This window comes from Cupressus sempervirens, chromosome 4 (assembly GCF_028749045.1).
Source record: "Cupressus sempervirens isolate cs-2001-9-10 chromosome 4, ASM2874904v1, whole genome shotgun sequence".
In the NCBI taxonomy this organism is placed as follows: Eukaryota; Viridiplantae; Streptophyta; class Pinopsida; order Cupressales; family Cupressaceae; genus Cupressus; species Cupressus sempervirens.
Window position 1 is genome coordinate 873,186,639 of NC_143121.1, and position 12,696 is coordinate 873,199,334.

Here is a 12,696-nt window from a genome sequence, read left to right on the forward strand (position 1 = left end):
TATCTACGACAAATTAATAAACAAAATATATCATCAGAGTGACTACAACAAGAAAAATCTGCTTTTGTCACATCACTTCACTTCGTCCCGTGCCTATAGCCTCTGCTAACACAATACTGTCTCCGCAAGCTGACCTTGATAGCCACCTGTGCTGCTTTCTCTGTTTTCAATTCCACGGTACCTTGAGCCAAGTGTCACTGCACTGCCTCCAACTAGATGATTAGCTCCTCCCGAGTTCTCTATGCATCCACCAAGACAACCTCCTGGCCAACACCTACTCCCAGTGCCTCTGGTACACAGAAAGTCCATGCCTGCAGCAACTTCAACTCTTCCAAACTGGTCAGACTCCCACGACTGCTATCCGCAACGACTAGGGGTCCAGGAGGCAACGCCCTCGGTGGGGTCGAGGGGCAGCACCCCCACGGGGTCCTGGGGCAGTGCCCCGAGTGCGCTCCCTGACCAAATTAGCACTTTGCAACCCACACAGAAATGCACGGAACACACCATTTCTGTCATTTTCTGCCGACTCTACACTTTCTAGCAACCACTGATGCGTCCCCTTCCCTTTGGCACCATCTGTAACTCATTCTGAACAACTTGAATTTGTCGTCGTCTTTTTTTGTTTTTTTTTTTTTACTGCTTCCTCTACAATCCACCACAAATCCCTCTGCACACAGAAATTCTTCTCCTTCCCTACACAGATTCCATCTTGGCTCTTGCAATTTTACTGTGCTGCCGCGAAACTCAAAAGCGCCCAAACTAAATATGCCATATTTTTCCCACTCCTCACAAAACCCTGAGCTTCTCCTTCTAGCAGAACAAGCACTCTTCTTTATGTCTCTGTTTCCCTGCGGAGAAATCTGGCTGGAGGAGGGAATGGAGTCTGGCGGAAATGTTTTTTACCCGCGGCCTTTCTGGCGAAAGAACTTAGAAGTTATATGCCCGCGGATAGGCTGCCCGCGGGGCTTTTATTAACCCTCGAACAGACTGTCCGCGGGGCCATTCCCTTTCACGCCCGAGGATAGGCTATTGCCCACGGGGCCTTTGTCTTCGCCCACGAGACTTTTTCACCCACGGACAGACTCTGCCCGTGGGGTCCTCTTTCCACCCGCGGACAGACTCTGCCCGCGGGACTTTTTCCACCCGCAGACAGAGTCTGCCCGCGGGGCTTTTTCCACCCGCGAACAGACTCTGCCCGCGGGACTTTTTTCACTTGCGGACAGACTCTGCCCGCGGGGTCCTTTTTTCTTTTTTCAATTTTTTTTTTTTTCCAATTTTTTTTTTCAAATTTTTTTTTTTTTTTGTTTTAATTTTTTTAAAAAGACAGCACCTCAATTTTTCCTCCAGGCGTCGCCATTCTGCAACGACAACGACAAGGGAATCATCTGATCAGTCTGTGACGATGACGGCATCTTCCTGGCATGGTAGGATTTGTTGACTGCGTGAGGTACCTCTTGCCCGTCCAATGTTCCCAACTTTACCACTCGATTATCGCTGACCTCCTGGATTTGATATGGTCCAAGCCATCTGGCCTTAAACTTTTCCACTTTGATTTCATTCCAACCGTCATATGCCTTACGTCTGTTCTGTGCCACCTCCGTTGCCCACTGTGCCTGCAGTCGTCGCGCAACTGGATTATTTCCTTGCTATCAGTGCCTTCTACTAATTTTATGCTGCGGTGTAACCTTTTCTTTCCGCACGGTCCATTCACCATGTACCGGACAGTGGGATCTTTCATTTTTCTGTGTTCATACTGTATGTTCTTCCCCTCAGCTTCAACCATGGCAGCTTTTCCTTCTTCCGCTTCCTTGCATTCCTCCGGACATTCATTTTCCTGTGTTTTGTCACGTTCGTCGACCGTTAACATATTGCAACTTGGAAACAGTTCGTAGTCTTCTATCTGCCAGTGGAACAGCCCATTCACCGAGTCCAGGTCGTCGTCATTCAATCCTCCGTCAAGTCTCAATACTCCTTCGTCTGGTTCCATTCTCCTCTTTCCTTCGTCGTCACTTTCGCCGTCACTTTCTGAATTTGATGATGCTGCCTCCTCACTGACTATTTGTGTATGCAGGTCAATTGTGAATCTTTTGCCTCCGCGCTCCATTGATAGGGTATTTCGTTTTCAATCATGTTTTACTTTTGCTTGCACCAACCAATCCCGTCCCAGAATAGCATCATATCCTTTTCTTTTCGATGGAATGACCACAAAATCCAATAAAAATGGTTGCGTACCAATGGTTACCAATTGGGCCCTCAAGATTCCCAACGGTTTGATTCCGTGCTGGTCTGCCCTGAGCAACTGGAATGTAGGTGGCCACAGCGTCGGCTTTCCCAACTTCTTCCAGGTATCCTCCAGTAAGACATTCACGCCGGACCCTCCGTCAACAATTGTCTTTGTCAAAACATTTCTCAAAATCCCGATCTCAACGACCGCCAGATGTCGTTCAGAGGTGAGTGCGAGCAACATCGGGTTTGTTGTCATCACTTCCCTACTGTCCCTTCCTGTGTCCTCCGTTGCTTTCGAAAATGATGTATGATTCAAAATGGCCATCCGTAACTAGGGCATTGTGAGAAGGAGGTCACTTATCTTGACCGGTATCTCCGTTTGTAAGATCTGTCGTACAATGTTTTGTTCTGCGAAGTTCTTTGCCAAGGTGCCGGTGATATCCTTCAACTGAGATGTCCCTGCTGACGATGCCTTTCCAATTTCCGTCTGCATTTCCCCCAATTTTCTTTTTTCCTCCGCTTGCCTCCATGTAATTGCCAGAACCTCCTCTACATCTGTGCCGATAGTGGTCAAGTTTACTCCAGACTTTGGACACTTGGAATGTTCATGATTGCCGAGTCCGCACCATCTGCATAATAATTTCGGTGTGTTTGCCGTTGTACAATCCCGTGCAAAATGACTCCACAAATTACATGCTCAACATTGAACGATCGGCCATCCGTTTGCATCATACTGGGTTTGACTTCGGCTCCCATTATTATTGTTATTGTTTGCATTGTTATTTTGCCCTCTGTTATTATTCCTGTACCCTCCGGATGTGGCACCTGCGCTATTCGTATTTCCGCTACTGCCCGACGGGGAAGCCTCCTGTGTGAGAAACACCTGCGGAGATCCTCTTGTCTTCATGTTAAAGGGGCACTCTTTTGTCGAATGGCCCATGATCTGACAAATGTCACAGAATTGGTTTTTGGGACACGATCCTTTAGTATAGCCGTTGGTCTTACACTCCGTACACCACAGTTCACTTCCTTTTGGCTCCTACATATTTTTAAACTCCTTCATCATGCGAACCATATCCTTTTGTAGGGCCTGAACTTTCTTGCTGCTGCCTTCGTCGTCGCTGCTATCATCTCCGACAGGTTCGTCGTCATCAGAATCAAATGAGCTAGTTTTCTTCTTCTTTGTCTTCTGTTCACTTTCAAGATCCAGTGCTCTGTTATACGCGTCCACATATGACGATGGTGGCACAATTTTCATTTTCCTCTGCAATTTCGATCGTAGGCCGTCCACGAACTATCTTTTCTACAATCCATCCGCCGGCTTGCTTTCCATTTTGTTTATTAAGTCTTTTAATCTCCTGGCATAGACATGGACAGTTTCGTGCTTCCCCTGCTTGGTATTAAAAATTTTCACTACGATTTCATTATCATCCCGCAAGAGTTTAAATTCCGCCAAGAACTCCTTTTTAATATTATCCCAGCTATTTAGCTTTTGTGGATCCGTATCCAAAAACCAATCAATTGCCACACCTCGTAGGGTTGCCGGAAATTGTCTTATCCAGTCGTCTTCATCAGTTATGCCATTTGCCCTCCAGATCGTTTCACATGTTTTGCAATGTCGAATGGGATCGATCGTACCATCGCCACTGAACTTCGACAATTTCTCTTTGGGTCCCGCCATCACAACACTGGAGGTCTGCACTCCCGCCCCGGCAGTCTGCACTCCCACACCGGAGGTCTGAATTCCCACACCAGAGGTTTGCACTCCCACACCGACGGTCTGCACTCCCACACTGGCGGACTGCTCTCCCACAACGGAGGTGTCAATAACTAGGAACTTTGGTGAAGAAGAAGGATCTTCTGAAATTGTTTCCCGCAGAAGTCTATCCCGAACGAAGAGGTCACTCCACGCTCGTGCTCCCTCCGCACTGCGAGCCGTGCGAGTTGATGCTCTTCCATCTGAATTTTCTTCCCTCGGCGAACACAAATTCAAGAACTCCTCCCGTGCTTCTTCCACCAATTCCACCCGCTGTCGAGTCTTCTCCAACAATTCCTCCGCACTCCTGTTTCCGTCGGCAAACTTCTGGAACCTTCTTCGGCATTCGGCTTGCTATGCCAGAATTAAATTCTCTTGCGCAGTACGGGTTCTATCTTTTCTCTTGACCTTATTCCAATCCTTGTTAAGCTGATTTGGCATTAATCTTCATTCCTCCCACCTTCCAGGTTCATAAGGCAGCGGCGCCAAATGTTTGTCGTACAGGTAAAGAAATCAACACATATAGACAATAATAGCAAAATAATATTCGCATATGCCAGAACATACATTAGGCTTCATAATATTTGCAATAGCAGATGATTGATGATTTACAATTATCCCAGACGGGATATAAATACTACCGCCGAACCTTCCCGAAGGAGTCCGTCGGCCACAACATTACATCTGCTACAAACTATTTACCCGTCGGCTACGAAACACCAACGACAATCATTCCGTCGGCTACAAAAACACCGTCGGAACCATCCAGTCGGCTGACAGGAAATAATGGTAGAGGTCTTCTGTAATATTTTGCTACTTTGCTCCAATCATTTGCCCTTGCTCAAGATTACTAGTAAGCACAGGGTTCAGGCATGGTATAGAGTGGGTGTTTGAAATCAAGATATGGGAATAAATAAATAAGGGCACACCTAGATTTTATATCGTATACAATCACCAAGAGATGTAGGTATTACTAAATTGTTAAGAATCAAGATGTTATATGAATTGGTAATGGTTGGCTAATATGATTATATGCTATGATATCTTGTAGGTGCATGAAGAAGGGGGGAAGCATTGCCAAAAAGGGAATTGGCATGAAGGCACCACTCACCATTGAGTTAACTGGCGGGGTCCTAAAACACTATTGTAATGTTCCCGTCATAAAATAAATAAATAATCAAAGACTTGTTTATGGGCCAATTGATTTAGTATATCTCGGACCCATTTTCATTTTTAATTGTTTCCGTAAGTGTTGTTGTTGGCTATCTTTGTAAACCCTTGGGAGTTCTTCCGAAGGGTATTTAAGTATGACATGTAGGTGGTAGTTGTTATGTGATTTCGGATTATTATTTTGTATTGTAAATTCCTGTTGGGGTTCAGTGTTGTTGGCCATTTCAAAAGTGAAAGATCTTCCCTGCTTGGCTCTTTCGGTTTCGGTGGGATTCAACCCTCACCCTATTCCGTCTTTGTATTAATTGCTCAGATCTGGCAAATCCGCACACCATCTTTGTTTGCAATTATAAATATTGTTCAATGAAACTTCATCAATTCTATTGGCATCCATCTTGTTCTAACGAGTTGGGGTTTATGCATATTTAATATCATTGATTTACAACATTTTTCGTTTTTTCATTGGCATAAGAGTAATTGGCAAAATGACACCCTAAGCAGTTGTATGACATCCATCATACAGTCTTGCTACACAATAATCCAGTCTCACCATACGCTCAAGCAACACGTTCACCCAATGTCGCAGTCTTGACTACTGTACAGACATCCTTCTCAAGTCATATGACAAACTTATTCTCTCCTCACCATATGGGATAGCTCCACCCTATGACCAAGAAGTACACCCTTCACTGTACAATCAAGCAATCTCCCGACCCCACCATACGGTCAACCTAAACAACACTGTATGGACAACACATCTCATACTGTATAGACATCATTTGATTTTGTTTGGTGGTTTCTGAAGCTTACTTCTGGGTTTGGGTACTAAACAACGTTCAATTGGGAATGGAACACTACAACAGTGGCCAAGGAAAAGGATTAGGCAAGCTAGGGTATACCAAGTAACCACCATGAGCTAACCGGTCCATAAATATGTATTAATAAAGAAAAAATACTATGCATTAAATTAAAAAATGAGAACTAACGTATTCCTTTATAAACTGGATTGATCTCATAGCTTCCTATGATATCATGAATCTTTACATAATGTTATCCATAAGCCCATGAATCTTTAAATTATATGTATCATGAATCTTTACATTATGTTAGCCATAAATCTTTAAATTATAAGTATCATGAATCTTTACATAATGTTAGCCATAAGCCCATGCTGGGCAGAATGTACTTGGTTGTGAATATACAATGATTAGACAACCACCACAAAAGTTCATCTAGGATGACCAACAAGGTCGAGATGAAGGGTATGGATTGACAATCAATGAACAATGGGTTATCCTTGCATAATAAGAGAAAGAAATCAGTAATAAATGAATAATGAATACAAGTAACCTAACAAGATGATTCAGCTCATGGTGGTCTAAGGTTATGGTCCTTGTTGTCAAGTTAGTTGTAGAATGATACTCTAATACCTGAATGCTTAGTGGTAGGACAAGGGGGTCCCATGCCTAATGTCGATAGGGAGGGCCTTTCTCAATTGAGATTGTGTGGGGATAATACTTAAGGGTCCACAGTTGGGAGGTTTAAATGCCTAACAATACTTTTCCTCTCCAATAGACGCAAAGACCAACACAAGACAAAGATATGATCTGCACTCAAGTTATCTACTTTTAACGGGCATTTTATGTTATTCAAGTTTAGTTAAATATGAATTTATCATGCGATGGTAAGAAAAGATATCTCTTTCTATTAAGTAACAGTTAGTTACGATGGCAATTACATACATCATATTTGTTGGTTGAATGCTCCTTCAATTATTAATTAAGATATTTCAGTTAAAGTGATTTTAACCATAAATTTCTTTCACATGAACACGTAAAATAGTTGTTATAACTTCCTTCTCATGCTCATGAATGTGGAAAATTAATTGTGTTCAATGACATGATAGTTGTTCGTTAAGGTTGGAAAAATGAGATGTTACATTGTGCCACAATACCGTTTAGAAAAAGTTATGCCCTTTCTAGTACTCTTGGATTATATGGAATGAGGAATCACATTGCGCTCAACTGAAACATGGGAAGAACCATATGCTCTTCTTCCTTTTATGTTAAAGTATTTTCCTTATTGCTATTAATTCTTGTCTCATCTCCAATAACAATACCACACAGATATCTATCCATAAGTATAATCTCTACCTTTTAAATTCTATGAAACACTAGCTTTTTATCTGCTCTATATGCTTCACTGAGAAATTTAAATAAATAAGCTTTCTTTTGGATGTTACTTCTTTACTTTGGACTTAAAAAAATATTTTAATATCTTGGTTACTTTTTCTTTATTCTTAGACTCCAAGAGTTCCACAACTTAGAGAGGTCTCTAGTAAATTTCTTTACATGCAAACTTTGTTTCTAACACCTGATATAAGTCTGTAAAAGGTTACTAAAGTGCTCTATCTTTGATGCTGCCATATTGAGAATCATAATAAAACAGGAAAAAAGCACAGTAATGATACAATCATAAAAACATTGAAGTATAATGGAAGATGTCATTTTCCATAGAACTATATAATAGAAAATAGTTCATAAAACATAGTTTGTACGCTAGTTGAGGAAAGTTTCGAATGACCCCTCAACATGACCACTAGGTAGTCAATTTTAATCCACATTTAGAAATCTTAAAGAATGTTCCATTCTTACCATGGCCTATAATAAAGGCGAGGGATAACCTCCCCCAAGTATTACACAAAAGAAGAATGAAAGGGATAACCTCCCCCAACAATTACTTAAAAGAAGAAAGAAATATGGAGAATGAGAAAAAACAAATAATTCTCACTGGGTTTGGGAGGTGAGAATAAGGAAATTAACATCATAGACCTAGGTTAAGTTCCAATGGGTACGGCACCTTATGATTATGGAGACACCTAATTGCACTTGTCCCAGTGCACAAACCAAAGCCCATACCCATGTACAGAGATACCATGAGATGAGGTCAATGTCAACCATATTAAAGAACCAAGTCCACACCGAATTTTTATTAGCTCTATCCCAGACTTTTATTATCCAAGTGAAATGAATGGCTTCACAGGATCAAAGGAGTGAGCAAGGGCTTGTGGGTTTAAAGTAGTTTTCAATTTCAGTCTCTAAGAGTTGTAGAAGAGGACATGTATATTGTGAGACATTAAATCCTACAAGGATTTGGTATGATCTTGGAGCAGACCAAAGTCAATCCAATGCCACCAAGTAGTGAACCAGATTTGATGGAAGTTTCATTGTTGATGATTTTTTGGGATAAAAGTTAAGACATCAATAAAGTAGTAGCTATTGTTTGGCCCTATGAACTATCAAGACAATTTTTAGTAAGCTATCGGACACTATATTAGAGGAGCTCAAAAACGATAATTGCTTGAGATTTTCAATTTTTCTAAATGCTACCAGCTCTTATTGTCTTTACATATTATCATCTCAAAAGGGTTCTAGTTGACTGGAAAATGTGTGCCCAAAAAATTATGGTGAAGCCCTCTTCCACTAGCAATTCATCTAGTCCTCCTATAGATGATTTTAATTCTGATGTAAATATTGAGGCCTAGGGCTTAGACTTCGGGACAATTATATTGGAGACACTATGTAACCAATATTTCAATTAGATGCTAACTCAAAAGATCTCTCTAATGATTTATGAACATGATCTTGATCTATAGATCATTAGGAAAACAACTTGATGGTGAGGAATTGAAACGCTGGATGAAAACTACTTGGTTGACTCACTCTCTTAAGAATTTTATTTTGGCTAATGATTTCTTTCAAGTTTCATTTCAATCAAAAAAGATGAGGGTTCCTATGTCTTCTTGATTTCATGGAAGCGTGGGATTTTTCCTAAATTTGTGGATTGTTCCTAATTTGCATAAGATTTCCCAAATCCTCATGTGAGATTGGCAATATAGGTTGCTTACAGAAATGGAGAATCCATAATTCTTAGGCAGATAAATAGTTTGATGGGTTCATAAAAGAAGATTCTTCAATTAGAAGGGATTGATGAATTTTTATTTGCGTGTGTGAAAGTAGACTCTCCAAACCTCACATTCAATCGTTTCATATCATCTCCTATTTGGCTCGTGTTATCAAAGAACTAATAAGGGTCTTCTAGTAAGATGCTCTTGATGCAAGCACATGGGCCATAAAATCAATACTTGTCCCTCTTTGGTGTTATTGGTGAAATGATTGAGAAGTACGTGCATTTAGATGGCATCTTTGGAAAAAAGGTGATCAATTTGAGAGTCTCCCTTTGTATCATGGAGTGAGGGAAGATAGTCTGAAACCTTGAATGAGAGCTTCCTAAAAATTATCTTTTTGCATAGGTGATGAAGAGATTTGACTCTTCTTTCACGATTTCTAAGATGAGTTTGGCTTAGAGGATTTATTTATTAAAATATAGTTGAAATATGAAATATTGAGGCTTTGTTCTAGTGTGTCTCTTGGAACTACTTACACCATATCTATGATTGTCAAAGCAGAAAGTGTTGGCTTCTTCTAACAATTTCGGGAAGACTTGGAGGCTTTCTCCCTTTAAAACTAGGACATGTCCAAGCCACCTCTATAAGGTGGGACATAGCAGTTTGTTGGGTTGCTTTTGTTAGATCAAACAAATATTAAATGAGGTAAAAGGTCACATTGCTAATCCATCTATATTCCCTTCAATCATTTATTGAACCAATTGCATTCACTCTGCCTCGATAGGTGAATTCATTTTAAATTAAATTCATTGAACACAATGAAGATGATTGTGGCCAAACACTGACATGTGTATTTGGAATTTACAAAGCAGAAAGAAACAAAATCAACTGCTGCCACAATAGGCATTAGCTATGGAAGTAGATCATTACCTCTGAAATAAATCAATTTCTGCCATCTCTCATAAATCAATTTCACCCAAAATTTGGATATTTAAAAAAAATCATGTTTCTTTAAAGGTTTCTACGTTGCAGGCTTGAAGCCTAGTTTGAAGAAGTATGCTTGTGCTAGGGACAATTTTCTAGCTAGAAGTTCTCCGGTGATTATGCAATAGGGGTCCCTTTTGGTCTCTCTTGGCCAGATTAAGTTACGCAGATCATTTTTTTCTTTTTTCCACTTAAGCAAGGACCCAATAGAACCCTCACTTATATTTTAAAAAAATTAAAAAATTGTAGGACAAGAAGTATTGTTTTTCTTCATTTGGAAAAACCAGAGCCCATGGGACCACCCATGTTATAGAAGCAGAAAAACAAGTTCAGAGATTGCACAAATGGTTCTCTTGAACAAAATTTACCAATATGTACAATTGCGTTTAGAACAGCCTAATATGGAATATCTTAAAAGCTTTACATTACAGGTAACATTTTAAACATATATGCGTGGACTCCAAATGTGTTTTATTTCCACAAGAATTAAAAAGGATTAAAAATAGTTCTTTGAAACACATCTATCTAAACTGATTTTTATTTTTTCCTAATTCCTTAAAATTTGTGAGATCACCTGAGAAGGTTGACAAAATGCTATATCACCAACTGAAGCTCAAACCTCCAAGGCTCTGACAGGGCAGGCGAAAGTTCTGGCTGATTTTGATAGATTAGTAACTTCTTGTCCAGACAGCTTAGCCAAACGTGAGCTAATGAATTCAGACTTCGATTTCTTAGGTCAAAAAAATAAGTCATGAAATTAAAGAATTTTGTGCTGTAAATCCCCTTACGGGGTTATAGATGTAATGGAATTTTTTACGTAAAAAATTATCCTCTGCTTTTTACTGAAAAGGTTTTAAAAACTACACAGCCGAAATAGTCTATGGGACAGCTACTAATTAAATCATCTTAATGAGAAGTTTGCAGATATTTCTCCAAGCAATCAAATAACAACCAAAAAAGCTAATTGCACGCCAGAAAGAAACATGTTGACGTTAATTTACAAAGCGGACATGTTTTCCCAACAAGTCCGCAACAAAGAGGATCATTTCAATAGCATTTCACTTTAGTTATCTAGTTCATTTCAGTCCCAACAAACAGTCCTCACTAAACTTCAAAAACAAATTAGCACTGAATGTTTTGGGAAAAAATTGTGCACAAACTTTTTATAGTCAGAAATATACATCGTTCATTTAAGAGCATAACTTTCCAAACAAAACTTCGCAGGGTTACATCTGCGGGAAAGAAATCATATGAAAATAGGGAGACTACATTACTTAAACACCTGTGATCAACTAACGTATACAGAAAAAGAAATTGTGTTACGAAGTAAGTTAAAATGACAGCATGATGACAAGCATTTTTTTTCTAAGAGCACTATGAACAATAACTTCAATCAAACCTGCTGATAGTAATGAAGTGTAAATACAAATGTAGTAGAGAAAAACCTGAATAGTTTACTTCAGATGTGATTCTCCAGAGACCGTTATTGGTTTTTTCTTGCTTCTTGCTTTTAAAACATTCAAGAAAATGTGTGCCAACGTTTTGTTATAACGGCAAAATGCCATTCTTAGAAGGCGGTTTTTGGTAAATGGTAATTTTCGAGGGGTTCGGTAACCGTTTGTTGGCTTCTTCTTCTTTTTTTTCCTTCGCTCTCTTTTGAACCATTCAGCTTTATTATTTTTATTATTTATTTTAAATTTGAACAGATTTCAAAGATAGATAGATAAAATTTTAACATCTGCGAGGCTAAAAATAGCCTAGGATAGCAAGACAACTTAAGCAGACTTAAGTAGCTCCGTTTGTTTCTTTTGTAGGATGATAATGAGCCCACCCAATTGCTCAATGTACTCTTCATTGAATACGTTATGCCAAGAACTGTCACATATAGTATCCGCAAATCTATCTCTGCTCTCCTTGTAGACCTCACATTCTAAAATAAAGTGTTGTTCAGTTTCCACTTTCTCAGAATTGCAGAATCTACAAATTCTCTCTTCCCAAGCCTCCTTTGGCCTCTTCCAAGACTTGGTCTCACAACAAAGTTGGTGAGAGTTGGTTCTCAGCTTAGCGATAATAATTTTAGCCCGCCAAGAAATGTTAGCTCCTATGTACGCTTTTTGGATTTGATCACAGGTGGAGTTGAACTCATTTATATAATATATTTTCTTCCTCCCGATCTCACTTCCCCAATTTCTCTTGAAGAATTTCTCCATAACAAAGACCTTTATTTCTTTATTATTTGTGGGGCACATATTGAATTGAATATTCCATTTACTCATCCATTTGATGCAAAGTAAAACTAAAATGGATTTTTATCACGGGAACACTTGTGTATTTCATTTTCTCCAAAAAAAATTTATTTTTGGATGGTTTGATTTGGTAGATAGCCACTACCTCTTAAATTGGGGATGGTTTTTATGAAGAATTTGAAAGAAACAAGTGCCACATAGTGGCTAAGGTGGCTAAGTAATTGCCTTTTAGTTATTAATTAATTATAGATCTAATTTTATAAATAAAATAAAACACTTATTTTTATTATTATAGATATTTAGTATATTTAATTATTTTTAAAAATATGATATATATATATATATATATGTGTTTTTTTTTTTATCGTTAAAATGTAAAGCATTAATTTATTTAAAATTATAAAAGT

At 39.2% G+C, this 12,696-nt stretch overlaps 1 protein-coding gene across 4 annotated transcripts in view; it reads right to left on the minus strand.

The window, feature by feature from the left end:
* Positions 1 to 11,616, minus strand: part of LOC149564183 (zinc protease PQQL-like) — a 244,349-nt gene extending 232,733 nt beyond the window's left edge. For all 4 annotated transcript variants that reach the window (XM_089827248.1, XM_089827245.1, XM_089827246.1 and 1 more), the window contains exon 1: positions 11,489 to 11,616. The gene's annotated coding sequence lies outside the window, so the exon portion shown is untranslated. The remainder of the gene's footprint in view (positions 1 to 11,488) is intronic.
* Positions 11,617 to 12,696: the final 1,080 nt, after the last annotated feature.